Source organism: Herpailurus yagouaroundi, unplaced genomic scaffold, assembly GCF_014898765.1.
Source record: "Herpailurus yagouaroundi ecotype Mexico unplaced genomic scaffold, PumYag 29, whole genome shotgun sequence".
In the NCBI taxonomy this organism is placed as follows: domain Eukaryota; kingdom Metazoa; phylum Chordata; class Mammalia; order Carnivora; family Felidae; genus Herpailurus; species Herpailurus yagouaroundi.
In genome coordinates, this window is record NW_024412377.1 from 104,303,030 (window position 1) to 104,320,203 (window position 17,174).

Genomic DNA, 17,174 nt, shown 5'->3' on the forward strand with positions numbered 1-17,174 from the left:
GGGGAGAGGGGGCAGGAGGAACGATAGAATCTCAAGCAGGACACCTCAGGGGAGGCTGGATCCCAAGACCCTGAGCCAAAATCAAGAGTCAGATGCTCAACGGACTGAGCCACCCAGATGCCCCAGGTGATTTGTATTGTTAAACTGAATTGTAGGAGTTCTTTATATTATGCAAATACCATTCCTTTGTTAGCCAATGTTTCATAACATTTTCTTCCAGCAAAAAAAGATAAAATACAAAAAAACCCATAAACCCAATACTAATACCCAGGTATTTATACATTCTTTTAATAAAACTTCAAAAAAATAGCTCAGCTTAGATGGGAAGGTTGTTCACAAGATCTCAGTTCTGATACATTGCATGATTGCTAATTTTAAGCAACTTTTCCCTACTACTTTTGGGTCAGGGTCAATATCTTATTTTTTTCTTTTCTTATACCTTGTAAGGTGTCTTAAAGCCAATATTTATTGAGTGATTTTTTTTTTCTGAGTTGAAATCCAGTAGTATTTTTGTTTCCTGAAGAATAGGTGTGGAAAATTTTGTCCTTAGTTACAATTTCATTACAGAGAGATGATATTAGCTCTCAGTCATTGTTAATTCGCTGTGGTTTGCTATTGAATGGTCTTCAATCAGGAGTGACAGGTGCCATACATTCAAAGAAGATTATTTCAGAGGGAACCCCTTCCTTTTTGGAACTCCTTAAAACTACCTTTCTGTCACTCTCTTGGGGCACTTCTAAAAAAGATTTAATTTAATTTTTTAATATTTAAAAAATTTTATGTTTATTTATTTTGAGAAAGAGAGCACAAGCATGAGCTGGGGAGGGACAGAAAGAGGAGAGAATCCCAAGCAGGCTCCACACTGTCAGTGCAGAGCCCGATGCAGGGCTCAGTGTCATGAACCTGAAGATCATGATCTGAGCTGATACCAAGAGCTGGACGCTTGGGGCGCCTGGGTGGCTCCGATAGTTGAATATCTGACTTTGGCTCAGGTCATGATCTCACGGTTCCTGAGTTTGAGCCCCACGTGCTTTGTGCTGATAGCTCAGATCCTGTAGCCTGCTTTGGATTCTGTGTCTCCCTCTCTCTCTGCCCCCCCCCCCCAACATGCTCTGTTTCTCTCTCTCTCTCTCTCTCTCTTGCTTTCAAAAATAAATAAATATTAAAAAAATATAAAAAAGAGGTGGACACTTAACCATCTGAGCCACCCAGGTACCCGAAGATTTTATTTTTAAGTAACCTCTATACCCAATGTGGGGCTTGAAGTCATAACTGTGAGATCAAGAGTCATCTGCTCCATCAACTGAGCTAACCAGGCTCCCCTCTCTTGGGCACTTTGAAACACTGGTTATGTAGAATCTGTGTGGACTCTGGTTTGTCCCTACATTGTAGGCACTTTGAGGGCAAGGGTATGTCCCACTTACACTCCCCCCCACCACACCCCCAGAATGATCATCAGGGTGCCTTGCACATAGCAGAAGCAATAAACAGTTGTTGAATTCTACATAAAGTAAAAACAAAAAGTCAAAACCCAAACACACAATATACCAAACAGACAAAAGAAAGATTAATGGGTCTTCAGTGTACACAGTTTTCTTATTTAGTAAGTGAGCTGTTCACATTTCAGACATGACTGAGACGTGAAGGCTCACTTGAAATGCCTTGCAGTTACAATGTTCTGGAACAGAGACCAGCTTCTTTTTTTTTTTTTTTCAACGTTTATTTATTTTTGGGACAGAGAGAGACAGAGCATGAACGGGGGAGGAGCAGAGAGAGAGGGAGACACAGAATCGGAAACAGGCTCCAGGCTCTGAGCCATCAGCCCAGAGCCTGATGCGGGGCTCGAACTCACGGACCGCGAGATCGTGACCTGGCTGAAGTCGGACGCCCAACCGACTGTGCCACCCAGGTGCCCCAGAGACCAGCTTCTAACACGTCAACTGTGTACCGTTGTTCTGATCAATAGAGAACGTGAAGTTATAATTTTTTGAAATTTTGCATTCCCAGGCTATACTACCCAAAAAGGTTACACTGGAGGTCCTTGAACCTGAACTAGAGGCAAAGGCAAAAACCACAGCATTATCCACTTTCAAGGAAAGTCAAAGATGGTGTAAGGAACCTGAGCCTAAATTACCTGGGTACCCATTCTCTCGTGGAAGCTGAACAAGGTTATCTAGTCATGGTCATCGTAGGGTCTCTGCCATTCATTCCAGTCCATTTAACAGGTATTTTTTTTAACACCATCTGTTTTGTGTGGCTCTGTGATAAAAACTGCCCTTAGAAAAGGAAGACGAGAACTGTTTGAAACCACTAGAGGACAGTGTAATACAACAGAATCCTCCGTGAATTTGTACAGTACTTGCTGCAAAAAGCCAGACTGGGGCAAGAAGAGTGAAGCAGGAATGACTGGGGAATGATTAGACAAGGAAGCAGATTTCTAGCCCGATCTATTGTCAATAAAAAATTGTGTAAACTTGGGGCACCTGGATGGCTCAGTCGGCTAAGCCTTTGACCTCGGCTCAGGTCATGATCTCACAGTTTGTGAGTTTGAGCCCTGAGTTGGGCTCTGTATTGACAGCTCAGAGCCTGGAGCCTGCTTCGGATTCTGTGTCTCCCTCTCTCTCTGCCCCTCCCCCACTCGTGCTCTGTTTCTCTTTCTATCTCAAAAATAAATGAATGTTAAAAAAAAAAAAGAAAAAAATTGTGTATCCTGTTCTGCCTAGCACCCATTTCAGAGGCTGGTTATATATGCTGTTTCCTAAAACTAGTTTATGTTTGGCTTTTTCCTGCCTCTAGCAGATCTGCTGAATACCTCCTCCTTTTCAGAGGTGCTTACTTTATTCCTTTGCATGCAGCTGGATTTTGGCAGCTCACAGCCTACTTTGTTTTCATCGTAATATACTTTGATTTACTCAGAGTTAAAACTTATGAACACTTCGTAACTAATTATTTAAACATTTTTTTCTAAAGTTTATTTATTTATTTTGAGAGAAAGAGACAGAAAGAGAAAGCACAAACAGGGGAGAAGCAGAGAGAGGGAGAGACAGAATCCCAAGCAGGCTCTGCACTGCCCGCGCAGAACCCAACACAGGGCTCGATCCCACAGACTGTGAGATCATGACCTGAGCCAGAAGCGAAAGTCAGAAGCTCAAATGACTGAGCCACCCAGGGACCCCCAGAAAAGTTTCTTTAAATTGATGTACATCAAACTGAATCTTAGTTTCTTGTGGAAACAGAAGTAGTGAAGGGAGGTGTCACCCTTGCTTTGGGGCTTGATTTCTTTTTATTTATTTTTCCTAATGTTTCTTAAAAATTATTTATTTTGAGAGAGAGACAGAGAGCATGAGAGGAGGAGGGACAGAGAGAGAGAGAGAGACCCAGAATCCAAAGCAGGCTTCAGGCTCTGAGCTGTCAGCACAGAGCTTAAAGTGGGGCTCGAACCCACGAACCTCAGATCACGACCTGAGCTGAAGTTGGACACTCAACCGACTGAGCCACCCAGGTGCCCCTTTCTTTTTAAAGAAGTCATCCCAAAACACTATATTTGTAAAGTATTAAGCTTTCCAAATTGTTTACATTGACCAAGCAGGTCACAATAAAATACTATATATAATTACACTTCATATGCTATAATCGTACAGAAGCCTAGTCAAAGTTGTTATTGAAAGGGAGAAGAACATACCACCCCAAAATGTGCCATTTTGGCATGTGAATTATTTGGAGCTGAAGGTGATCAAGACCCAACAGACTCAGAGAAAGCTTTTTACCTCTCCCTTATCTGCCTAAAAGAATTTAGAGAGGGAGCTTGTACCAGGAAGAAAGCTATAGCCAGAGATAACTTTTTACAAGGAAAAGACTAATATGCATGGCCTGGCAAACTTTTGTTTACCACACATTTGCCCTTCTGTATTCCTGTTACTTGTCTTCCTTCCCTTTGAAGTCTCAGGCCCTTACCCCCTTTTCCTTAGCTCATGTTGGTTTGTAAGCCTCAACTGCATGACTGCCTTTCAGTCTTGTGTCATTGTGGGGCTCCAAGATACATGTAATTAAATTTGTTTTTCCCCTGTGAATCTCTTTTATGTCTATTTAACTATTAGGCCAGACAAAGAACCTAGAAAGGAAGAAGGGAAATTTTTTCTCCTCAACATTACCTTCATAATTCTGGTCTTAGTTTTATTAGAAACACGGGAAGATGAACTTCATAACAGACATAAATTGGGGAAATCTTCAGAGTCTTTTTTGAGTAGACTTTTGGAGAGACCTAGCACCCCTCGATGTGCTCTAATGAGAAACTAATTCTGGAGCATCTGTTAAGTTGTTTTTGCTTAATGTATATGTTAAAGCTTGTTGCAAATTTTCTTGAAGTAAGTATAGGCTCAAGTTGTTTTTTTTTTTTCCCCTTAGAAACAAAAACTTTTATTCTTTCTTGAGAAGCTCTTTCATCAGCTCTGGAAGCTTCTCCTTCATTCTGGTGTTATGCTGGTGTTGGGGAGCAAGCATCCTTGTCATCTTCAAGGTCCTTCTGGTTGGACTAAGAATCAAATTGACACAAGACAAGAGGAAATCAAATTTGATAGGGTATGTACAGGGAATCCACACAGATATGGAAATTCCAAAGATAGTCAGGCAGAATGAGGTATATATGTCATCCTGACCTAAGGAGAAAGAAGTAGGGGTCTGGGATTTCAGGGGAAAGGAATGCACTTCACAGGGCAATAAGAAGAGCAAATATTTGGTAATCAGAGGTTTGCCTTGTCAGACAGATGGGTCACTCAGATGAAATTTACCTCTGTTAATAACCCTTATTCTGGAAATAATTTAGATTCTACTATGTGGTTAAGGGAGAGGCAGAAGTTTCTCTTGAACCTGTAGGATCTCAGTTGTCTTCAGCTGAGAGTAATCTTCATGTCAGAGTGACACATCTTGGGGCATCCTGCCTTGGTCCCTACACCAGCCACATCTGTAACAAGATGCATGAAATACAGACCGAGACCCTGGTTTGTTTCATCCTTAGGGTCACTCAACACACACTTCCATCACAGCAGTAGTGAATTTGGCTTGCGTGGACGCTTGAATGCGGAATTTGAATCTGAAATGCACAAAGTTTAAATTCTTTCATTTTTTGTAAAGCTCTGCAATTTGCCCAATAGCAGTAGATTACAAGGATCACTAGAGCACTCTCCTGTTTTATAAGCTACTTAAGGACTTAAGTATGTGCTATAAATAAGATAAGAAACTAAATAAACCTAGCAGGATCTGTAGGTCACATGCATAGCATTCCTTTGAAAGTTTTCCATTTTGTGATATGGTGGTAGAATGCGTGTTCACGTACACTGATAATCTTGGAAATGCTGAGAAACCATAGGAATAATTAAGTTGGAGGACTACCTAGCCAGGTGCCACGGTTCTTTCTGTGGGACAATTCAAAGGTGTTTCTGTAAGTGCTTCTTAATTGCTCCAAATATAAAATAAATTATTTCTGTTCTCTCAGAGAAGGACAGAAAGACTAAGTCTAGAAAGTTGGTATAAGAATTAAAACAGATGGGAAATATTGTGAGCTACGACAGCATATTCTTCAGATCACGTTATTAAAGAGGGCACTGTCAAAAAAACCACAAATAATACGAACAGACTCAATCAGATATTGGAGGCCTGTGCCTATAACTGACCAAGGCTGTTAGGACACATACTTGAAATAAGGTGTAAGAGTGCCATTTCCTTCCTTCCTTCCTTCCTTCCTTCCTTCCTTCCTTCCTTCCTTCCTTCCTTCCTTCCTTCGTAATCTCTACACCCAAACGTGGGGCTCGAACTTACAACCTCGGGATCAAGAGTCTTATGCTCTACTGACTGAGCCAGCCAGGTGCCCCAAGGGTACCATTTCTATTGAAAATCTAATCACTGAAAGAATGAATGTGGGATTTTTTTTACTGCTCAACTCATAATTTTTTGTCAGGTACACTAAACCCAGCATAAAAAAAGGCAGTCTGGAGTTTTAGGGTTTATTAATGGCATTTAGAAAAAAATATATATAGTTTGAAAAGCCCAGAGGCAAGGTATGCCAAAAATGAGCGTATCTGATGGTTTTATAGATTCCTAATGTTAGAAGTTTTCATGGAATTGTGACCTGAATGTAGGAGCAGAATTATCTGAATGTATGGAATTCATGGAGATGTTCCTTGATGAGAAGCAGATATTCCTCATGGACCTTGTAAGTTTGAAACAGAAAAGAGAAATAAAGAAACCAAAATTTATAGCTTTGATGAATAGCAAAATTTGTCAGGAAGAGCTAGATATTAAGTGATTAATTTGTAAGAAGCAAAGCATAAATCTCCTTTAGCTGTGGAAAGGGAAGACAGCCAGAGGCAATCATATTTGAGACCCTGGTCTGAACTTGTGCTGGAAAAAGAAGTTTTTTCTTCCGTTCTTATTTATTATTATTACTATTTAAATCAAGGGGGATAAAGCTTGTAGGACGCCACACTCCCAGGAGCTTGGAAGTAAAAGGTGCGCATGATGAGGCAGGACACTTTTGAGACGTGAAGGAGCAGATGCTTTGCATTATCATTTCTTTTACTATCCAAGAGTGACAAATAGATTGAAAAGAAATGTCACAGCTGAGATATGAAATAAGGCAGATGGCCAGAGCTGAGAAGGATGACAAATTAATGCACACAAGGGCTCATGGGTCACTGGAACTATTGTACCTAGGTGTTCTAGGCTTCTGATTTTTGGGTTCAGGCTTCTGATTTTTTAAAACTCAGGAACATTCTAGTTATTAGGTATTACCATACATACTCTACTGTAGCCTGCAAGAATCAGGTAGATGTAGTTTGCTGCTTTATCTTATACCACAGTGCCACCTATAGGAAACTTCTAGGAACTACATGCAGAAGTTCTTAAAATCTATTGGAGATCTGTCTAAAGAATGATTAGAATCACAGGATTTTAGAGAGGATGGGACTTCAAAGGATCCAGCTTTCTACTGAAAGCTTGAGTCAATTAAAAAAAATTTTTTTAACGTTTATTTTTGTATTTTTTGAGACAGAGACAGAGCACGAACGGGGGAGGGGTAGAAAGGGTGGGCCAGAATCTGAAGCAAGCTCCAGGCTCTGAACCATCAGTGTAGAGCCTGAGGCAAAGCTCGAACTCAAGAACCACGAGATCATGACCTGAGCTGAAGTTGGTCGCTTAACCGACTGAGCCACCCACTCACTTGTAGAAATTATTTGATTAGTGGTTTTCTAACTTCAGTGAATGGAAACACACTCTCACCAAGCAGTTCATTCTATTCATATTTTCACATAATGCTACTTTAAAAAAAATTTTTTTAACGTTTTTAATTTATTATTGAGAGACAGAGAGACACAGAGCGTGAGCAGGGGAGGGGCAGAGAGACGGGGAGACACAGAATCCGAAGCAGGCTCCAGGCTCTGAGCTGTCAGCACAGAGCCCGACGTGGGGCTCGAACTCCCCAACCGTGAGATCGTGACCTGAGCCGAAGTCGGTCGCTTAACCAACTGAGCCACCCAGGCCCCCCACATAATGCTACTTTTGAGTCTGTGTTTCCCCACTCCCTTATGCAGTACCTGGGCCTCCTAGTCCCAGGCCTTTTCAAGGTTGTTTGACATGAATTTGCTTCATTCTCAGCGTACCCCTCTTTGCAGGCACTTCATTGGTGGGTTCTGCCAATTCAGTTCCTTTGCTTTCCATGTTTCAAATTACTGCCTATATCTCCTGTCCTCTTTTTCTCCTCACTCCTTCTTTTTGTGCTTGTGGATTTATGCTTTTATTAAAAAACATTCATTTACTGTTGTTTTGGTAGTTTTAAAAAAATATTTATTTATTTTTGGGGCGCCTGGGTGGCTCTGTCGGTTGAGCATCCGACTTCGGCTCAGGTCACGATCTCACGGTCCGTGAGTTCGAGCCCCGCATCGGGCTCTGGGCTGATGGCTCAGAGCCTGGAGCCTGCTTCCCATTCTGTGTCTCCCTCTCTCTCTGACCCTCCCCGTTCATGCTCTGTCTCTCTCTGTCTCAAAAATAAATAAACGTTAAAAAAAAATATTTATTTATTTTTGAGACAGAGCATGAATGGGGGAGGGACAGAGAGAGGGAGACACAGAATCTGAAGCAGGCTCCAGGCTCCGAGCCGTCAGCACAGAGCCCGATGCAGGGCTCGAACTCACGGACTGTGAGATCATGACCTGAGCTGGAGTCGGAGGCTTAACCGACTGAGCCACCCAGGCGCCCCTGTTTTGGTAGGTTTTTAAAAAAGAGTTTATTTAATTTTATTTTTTAAAGTGTATTTACTTATTTTGAGAGAAAGAGAGCACAAGCCAGGGGGGCGGGCAGGGAGAGAGAGAGAGAGAAAGAGAGAGAGAGAGAGAGAGAGAGTCCCAAGCAGGCTCTGGCTGTTTCCTGACTCAGGGCTGCATCTGAGGGACCTGGAAATCATGACTTGAGCTGAAATTAAGAGTTGGACACTTAACTGACTGAGCCACCTAGGCGCCCCAAAGATTTTATTTTATTTTTAAAATGTTTATTTATTAAGTTTGAGAGAGAAGGAGGGAGAGAGATAGAGATAGAGAGAGAGAACAGGTGGGAGAGGGGCAGGGAGAGGGAGAGTGAGAATCCGAAGCAGGCTCCTCACTGTCAGCACAGATCCCGAGGCGGGGCTCAATCTCCCAACTGTGAGCTCATGACCTGAGACAAAATCTGGAGTTGGATGCTTACCTGACTGAACCACCCAGGCGCCTCCCAAAGATTTTAAGTAATCTCTACACCCAACTTGGGGCTCGAACCTACAACCCTGACATCAAGAGTCACATGCTCCACTGACTGAGCCAGCCAGCCAGCCACCCCTGTTTTGGTAGGTTTTGGGAAAGAGAAGAAATAAAAGCGAGAGGTAAAACCCATCATGTTTGATTTGAAGCATAGTCATGTTTTTCTGACTCTTATGCATTAAAAAAATGTAAGTGTAGTGTTTTACGTTTATTTCAAAGTTTTCATTGTTAAATCTAGCTTGTTTTTATGGCCATTGAATCTTCACTCTGCCATTCAATATACTGGCTACCTCTCCCAGTCATCAAGGCAGAGGAAAAGCAAGCTGGCTATACACTCAGCTACCTACTCAATGAACAGGACGAGGCTGAAGACAGAGTCTAGGGACTCTGGGTTGCCATGGATTCATCATTAGCATCTATCTTTGTGGTTATCTGGACCACACGCCTCCATCTTGTTCACAGGTGGATGTCTCTGTCAAACACTGAGCTAAAATGCTGAAGCACAGCCTTGACAGCTTTCTCTGATTTACCAGTCTGGCAGAGTTTAAAAAAAAAAAAAAAAAAAAAAAAAAAGGAAGGGAAGTGCTGTTAATTCATTAAATTCTGACTTGTCCTTCCTGACTCCTGGGCATGTTTAAGTGCTTCCGGTCCTCCTCTCTGTGTTCAAAGTGATGTTCAATAGCCTGTCTGAGAATTGCATTGTCCATAGTTGCCCCATTTTCTAAGATGCTTCAGAGATAACGAACAGCAGCTCATTTTATCACCACGTTCTTCTAGTAGTAGACTGGGATGTAGTTTGTTGGGGATAGGAGGTTTGCACTGATGTCGTGAACCCAGGTGCTCTCTTATACTCTGTCCATCAGCTTGGGTTTTTAGGTCTCTCATCTGAATGCTTGTTGTTACTATTTTCTGTCCAATAATCCTTCTCCTTGTTAGAGATGAAAGGTGGAAAATAGATCAAGCGTTCCACAAATTATGTATCTGGCCCTGCGGTTAAGCTTTTTGCTCCTATATAATTTCAAATTGTCATCATTAACATTTAAAAGTTTATAGTAGAGGCACCTGGCTGGCTCAGTTGGTAGAGCGTGTGACTCTTCATCTCGGGGTTGTGAGTTTGAGCCCCACAGTGGGTGCAGAGATTACTTAAAAATAAAAAATACATATGGAGTGCCTGGGTGGCTCAGTCAGTTAAGCATCTGACTCACCTCAAGTCATGATCTTGTGGTTCGTGGGTTCAAGCCCACGTTGGGCTCTGTGCTGACAGCTCAGAGCCTGGAGCCTGCTTTGGATTCTGTGTCTCCCTCTCTCTCTCTGCCCCTCCCCTACTCGTGCTCTGTCTCTCTTTCACTCCCAAAAATAAATAAGCATTCAGAAATTAAAAAAATATGTAAAACGTTTATAGTAGACCACTAGAATTTTTAGGGAATTGTGAGTTAGTCAACATTTTTGGTATTTAGCAAATTGATTTAAAATTGGGGGGCACCTGGATGGCTCAGTTGGTTAAGTGTCTGACTTTGGCTCAGGTCATGATCTCATGGTTTGTGCGTTTGAGCTGACAGCTCAGAGCCTGGAGCCTGCTTCGGATTCTGTGTTTCTCTCTCTCTCTGTCCTTCTCCCACTCATGCTCTGTCTCTCTGTCTCTCAAAAATAAATAGACACTAAAAAAATTGTAAAATTGGAAGTAAGGTACTGTGAGGTGATAGAAAACATATATTAGTCTCTACACCTGGTTCCTGGCCCACAGCTCCTAAGCCCTTTGTGATTTCCTAAATGATAAGTGTGTTAGGAGCATCTCTTGTTCTAGTATTTGTCTTTGATCCCAGTTCCTGAAACAGGGTACTAAATCCCTTGGCATTTCCTGGGTGATAGGAGTGTCTTTTGTTCTAATGAAGCTCCTGGATGGATCCTGGATGGGAACTGGTCACTAGAAAGACCAACCTCTGATTAGAAGCTTGGAGTTTTTAGCCTTACCCCCTATTCTCCTGAGATGGGAAAGGGACTAGAAATAGAGTTAATAATTAATCATGCCTATGTGAGAAAGCCTCCATAAAAATCCCAATCATATGGGATTTGGGGAGCTTCCAGGTGAGAGAACACACCCACAATGGGAGGGTGACACACCCCAGGTCCATGGGGACAGAAGCCCCTGTGCTCGGGACCTTCCCAGGCCTCCCCCATGTATCTCATCTGGCTGTTCATCTGTATCCTTTATCATAGTCTTTAACAAACTGGTAAATATAAGTGTTTCTCTGCGTTCTGCGAGCCATTCTAGCAAAGAATCAAATCCGAGAGGGAGAAGGTCATGGGACCTTCCAGCTTGTAATCCAAGTGAGACAGAGGTTTGGGTAATGTGGGAACCATCTATCTGCAATTGGCATCTGAAATGGGGAGCAGTCTTATCGTACTGAGCCCCTCACCTGTGGGATCTGATGCAATCTTCAGTAGGGTAGTGTCATAACTGAGTTAAATTGTAGGACACCCTTGGGTACTGGTTCTTTGGAATGTTCTCTCTCTCTCTCTCTCTCTCTCTCTCTCATCAGGGTTTGCCTGTTCTAGCCCAGAGTCCCCCATCAGGAACTTTCTCTGTATTAGGCAGCCCCCAAAGTGAGTAAACAGCAAATTCTTTTTAAAAAATTTTCATTTTTGAAATATAGTTGCTATACAATGCTATATTAGTTTCAGGTGTACAACATAGTGATTCAACAATTCTATATGTTACATGATGCTCACCACAGTAAGTGTGGTCACCATCTGTCACCACACAACGTTATTTTCATCCGGGTGACTTATTCATATCTGGAAGTTTGTACCTCTTAATCCCCTTCACCTATTTTGCCCATACCAGAACCAGCTTGTTCCCTGTATTTGTGAGTCTTTCTAGTTTGTTTGTTTTGTTTTTTAGATTCCACATACAAGTGAAATCATATGGTATTTGTCTTTCTCATAGCAAATTCTTTTTTTAATGTTTATTATTTTGAGAGAGAAGGGGGGGGCGGAGGGAGAGAGAGAATGCAGGGGAGGGACAAAGAGAGAAGGAGAGAGAGAATCCCAAGGAGGCTCCATGCTGTCAGTGCAGAGCCCAACTCGAGGCTCGATTCCATGACATGACATGAGCCAAAATCAAGAGTCAGACTCTCAGCTGACTGAGCCACCCAGGCGCCCCTCTCATAGCAAATTCTTATACTGAATTCACTTTCTCTTTTTTCTTCTTTTCTTTTCTCTTTGTCATCCTCTTTCTAGTTGCCCCATAATCTACCCATTTTTTCACCAAACCCTGATGTCCTGATTCAATGAATATTTCGTCCACCACTCAAAGAGAAAGTGCAATTCTCTAATTCACATTTGAAATCTCACCTTCCTTTTCTTCTGCTGCCTTATGGCCTCCCATTCCCTCCCTGCCTGTCCTGGCCTATCATTTCTGGGGACATATCCCCACTGTGCTCTCTGCATTTTCAGGTAGAGTCTGCAATTTGTTAAAATCTCTTGGATTTGACTGGATGCTTTGGTTCTAAGATTGAGGGGCCAAAAATGGTTTATTCAAGAACAAAAGGTTCTTGGAAGTCAGGGACATGAAGAGTCTCTGCAAGATGCTTTTCAAAGCATCTGAGTGTATACTCCTGAGCTCATGGAAATGAGGAAGGAAAACAGAGAGACTTCTCACCAGCTGAGATGGTCTTAAGAGCTGTGCTCCTTATCACAGCGGCACATTCTCCTCTGGTTGGCCTTTTCTGAAAAAGGATTTCACAACATTTGCCACCTTATAAGTCAACACATGTGTTATTTCCTGTCAGTTTAACTTCTCCAAACTTTTATTTAACAATAACCAGAAATTCTCAGAAATGGGAGGATAGTGCAGCCCTGATCTTCCTCATCACTGTCCTGTCATCTCCCTGGAGTTCCTGAAACAATACAAATGGTAGCTCTTAGCAGAGGCCAGAAGTCAGGACAGGGCAGGGCCCTCCCTGTATGGCTCCCCTGAGCAGGACCCTTCCATTTCTTTCTCCTGCCAGCTCTCATGAATCTATTGTTTGACACAATAGTGTATCTCTCTTTGTAAGTGACATTTCCTACATTTTTTCCCAATGGGCTATGATCTATATGCAGTGGCAGCTTAAAAAAAAAAAAAGTTTCCTGAATGTGACAACTGCTGAGTCTGCTGGCCAAGGAAAGAGAGGTGGTGTCCTTGGACATTTCCCGCCTCCAGGTTGGACTGGATCTCTATGTGCAAACAGATATCTTATTTTCTTTTTTGGATTTGGAAGTCATTCCCTTGAGATAAGCAAGAAGCGATCCCTACTAGGTTGCCAACTTCATGATTCTGCCTGAATTTTTGTAAATGACTACTTTGTGTATTAATGGGATCATGCATTTGACAGTGAAAATCCTCATTTTGTCCAACTTTCTGATTTTGCAGATGAGGAAAGTGGCCCAGAGGCATTAAGAGATTTCCCCAGTACCATTAATATTATTTTATATTACATAGCTCAAAAGCACTATTGCCATCATTTTACAGAAGAGGAAAGGGGTGGGCAGGACAATGAGTTTGACTGGCCCAGGGCAGCACTGAGTCGGTAACAGAGGCTGGACTTGGAGACGGGTCTCTGGATTCCCACCATGGTGCTCTTTGACAGACACCATAGCCTCTGGCCATGAGAGGGGACTTTGGAAATAGCTAGGTCTGCTACCCAGAGGCCCCACTTTATTTTTCGGTCTATACTTGGTGATCCAGAACAGTACTATAAGTGCACATGCAATTAAAAAATTAAATTGTGTTTATTTGTCCTTCATTGGTGAAGCACATGGTATGTGATTCAAAGGGCACAAAAGGGCAGACAGTGAATAAAAGTCTCCTTCATTCTCCTGTTCATCCCCAACCCTCTTGTGTGTCCTTTCAGATATGTGTTATGCTTAGATAAGCAAACATACATATACAAGTATGTGTGTATCTATCTATCTATCTATCTATCTATCTATCTATCATCTATCTATGTATATCTATATCCCTTTTTTTGAGAGAGAGAGAGAAAGAGAGAGACAGGGCACAAGTGAGTGAGGGGCAGAGAGAGAGAGGGAGAGAGAGAATCCCACAAGGGGCAGAGAGGGAGAGAGAGAGAGAAAGGGGGGGGGGAGAGGAGGAGGAGGAGAGAGAGAGAGAGAGAGAGGGAGAGAGAGAGGCGGAGCTCATGTTTTACCCCAGGCAGGGCTGAAGCTCACCTGATTCGGTACTCGAACTCACCAACCATGAGATTACTACCTGAGTCTAAGTCAGATGCTTAACCGACTGAGGCATCCAGGCGCCCCCACATGTATAAATATTTTTAAAGATTTTTTAAAATGTTTATTTGAGAGAGAGAGAGAGAGAGAGAGAGAGAGAGAGAGAGAGTATCTGAAGCAGGCTCTGTGCTGACATGGGGCTCAAACTCACAACCTGTGAGATCATGACCTGAGCTGAAGTTGGATGGTCAATTGACTGAACCACCCAGGCACCCCAAACGTATACATTTTAAATAAAAAATGGAAGCATATGGTACCCTGTTCTCCACCTTGCATTAAAAAATTGATATATTTTGGGTATCACCCTTATCAGTACACATAGAGCTGCCTCCTTCTTACTGGCTGCAAGTATTCCACTGGAAGGATGTAGTCAAATTTACTTATCCAGGCCTCTCTTGGTGGACATCAAGGTGGCTTCCATTCTTAGGTTGTTGCTATGAAGAATATAATATACATGTTTTTGTCTGTACATGCTAGAAAACCTGGCAGAGGTTGGCAATTTGTAGCCCGTGGGACAATTTCAAACTGCCATTTGTTTTTGTAAATAAAGTTTTATTGGCACACAGCCATGCCTGTCTGTTTACATATTGCCTGTGGCTGCTTTCATGCTACAACAGCAGGGGTGAGTAATTGCAACAGAAATACATGGCGTGGAAGCCCAAAATACTTACTACCTGGGCTTTTAAAGAAAAGGTGTGCTGGACTCTGATCTATAGGATAAGTTCCAATTAGTGAAATTGCTGGGTCAGGGGTTTTGCATTTCACACTGGATAGTTTATGGTCCGGTTCTCTCCATGGAGGTTGTACCTGTTTATTCTCCCACTGGCAGCGTGTTTTCCCACGTTCACACTAATGTAGTTCATTGGACATTTCCACCTTTGCCAGTCTGATAGGTAGAAAAAAATGTTTCTCTTCATTTGTTTTGCATTTCCCTGATTTTGAGTGAAATCGAGCTTGGGGGTCTCCAGATCCCGCTCCCAGTCCCTCTCTTCCTTCCTCGCTAGAAAATGGCTTCCTGGTGGCACCTGCTTCCTCGTGTTGCTCTGCTCTTGGTTTAATCACCGTGCACACTGTGAGCAGCTGCTAGGTGGGAAGAGTTCTGGTTTCAATCTTGGGGAAGTGGAACAGAGATTATGGGAAATTCCTGCATAGAGGAAGTCTCTTCAGAAGGCACAGTTCGACCTCATATAAAAGCAGAAACAAGTGTCACTGGGGTGGGGTGGGATGGGGGCGGTTGTAGGGATGGTGTGGGGTGGTGAGGGAGGAGAGGAATGGGGAGGTGGGAGGTGGGGGGGAACAAATCCACCTTTCTTGGGGATGCAGAGAGGAACTGCTTCTTGTCCCCTTGTGGGTTTAGACTGTGCTGTCCTTGGGAATGGGTGTTTGCTGTGGGGAGTCATGTGTGAGACGGCAAGGGGCCTGGGGGTTCCTACCAGACTCAAGAGGTGCCTGCTTCTCTCACTGGTGGGGAGGAAGGCATCGATGCCCAGTGATTTGAGGGTCCGTGTTTGCAGCTCCTACTTTTTCGCTGTTTAGAATGGAGAAGGGTCCTTGATTGGGTGCGAATATGCTTTGGCTGTGGGGACTGGGAGATGGAAGGGCCAGCTGAATCTTTATAGCTTGTCAAATTTAAAGATAAATTGCCCTGAGAATAAAGCTTTATTCCAAAAAATAGCAAAGGACTAAAGTTTTATAGCTAATGAAGTTGAAGAAAGGCTTCTCAGCAACTAACTAGATACTTAAAATATGGCAAGGCAGTAATCACATTTAAATGTGTAAAAATTGAATTTTTTAAGTTCCCAGAGAGAAATTTTGGAAATGATTGTGCTGGAAATGTGCTAAATTAATTATGGTAAATCCATTTAATGGAATAGTATGTGGCTGTTAAAAGAATGTGGCAGATCCATATGTACAGATATGGTATCCTTTCCAAGGAATCAATAACTGGAAATGTCAAGGTAAGGGAAGGTAAATATGGGTCTGGCATCAGGATTTCTAGAATCAAAGAGTTAGACAGGGATTCTTGTGCTTTTAGGAGGGGCTGTGGGAGTGGGAGAATGGGGCAAGGGGAGGGGGGGAAGCTAAGCAAAGAGATGGTCTGAATGGACATCAGCTTTAGCTGGATCCCACGGGAAGCACAGAAGAGTGAATTGCATCACAGAGTCGTCCAACCTTTTACCCCTGTGTTGGCTGTGGTATGTCACAGACTGGAGGGTGGGGAGAGGATTCCCTTCAGAAGAGGGCAACTGTGAGCCACTAGTAGCCATCACTCACAGCAGCCAGGCAATGGGTGAGCTGGCTGTACAGGAGATCTGGGCAGAGCTCCAGCAGTACCCTCTGCAGAAGACGTGCTACCATTTGTGGGAGGAGCAATGCCTATAAATATGCTTGTACGCATGGGAACTAAGAGCAGAGGCTCTTATTCTGGAGTCCATGGAACCCTAAGTGCTTCGGAGATAGAACCATATTTCAATATAATTGGTTTCTTTTTAATTCTCTGTATTTTATTTTACATATTTTCAAACATTATTCTCAGGGGCATCCATAGGCTTTATCAGACAGCTAATGAGTGCATGGTGCATGCACAAAAATCAAGACATACAAGAAGGTAGTACAGTGCTCGCTTTGGTGGGTGAGGTGCAGGTGGATACTTAGGGGCCTGGGGTCAGGATTGGGAGACAGACTTCCTATTCTTGTTTTAAAGAAATTAAGTAATTAATTTTTAAATTTACATTCAAATTAGTTAGCATATAGTGCAACAATGATTTCAGCAGTAGATTCCTTACTGCCCCTTACCCATTTAGAACATCCCCCCTCCCACAACCCCTCCAGCAGCCCTCTGTTTTCTCCATATTTAAGAGTCTCTTATGTTTTGCCCCCCTCCCTGTTTTTATGTTATTTTTGCTTCCCTTCCCTTAGGTTCATCTGTTTTGTATCTTCAAGTCCTCATTTGAGTGAACTTATATGATATTTGTCTTCCTCTGACTAATTTCGCTTAGCATAATACACTCTAGTTCCATTCACGTAGTTGCAAAAGGTAAGATTTCATTCTTTTCGATTGCTCAGTAATACTCCATTATATATATATATATATATATATATATATATATATATATATAT

The 17,174-nt window shown here is 42.6% G+C and overlaps 2 long non-coding RNA genes across 2 annotated transcripts in view; both read left to right on the forward strand.

Moving 5' to 3' along the window:
- LOC121014949 (uncharacterized) overlaps window positions 1–17,174 on the forward strand; it is a 115,417-nt gene that overhangs the window by 10,127 nt on the left and 88,116 nt on the right. The gene's annotated exons all lie outside the window — the stretch shown is intronic.
- The window catches only part of LOC121014958 (uncharacterized), a 56,301-nt gene continuing 50,454 nt past the window's right edge, over window positions 11,328–17,174 (forward strand). Inside the window, exon 1 of the long non-coding RNA XR_005783535.1 lies at window positions 11,328–11,384. This is a non-coding gene — a long non-coding RNA (uncharacterized LOC121014958). The remainder of the gene's footprint in view (window positions 11,385–17,174) is intronic.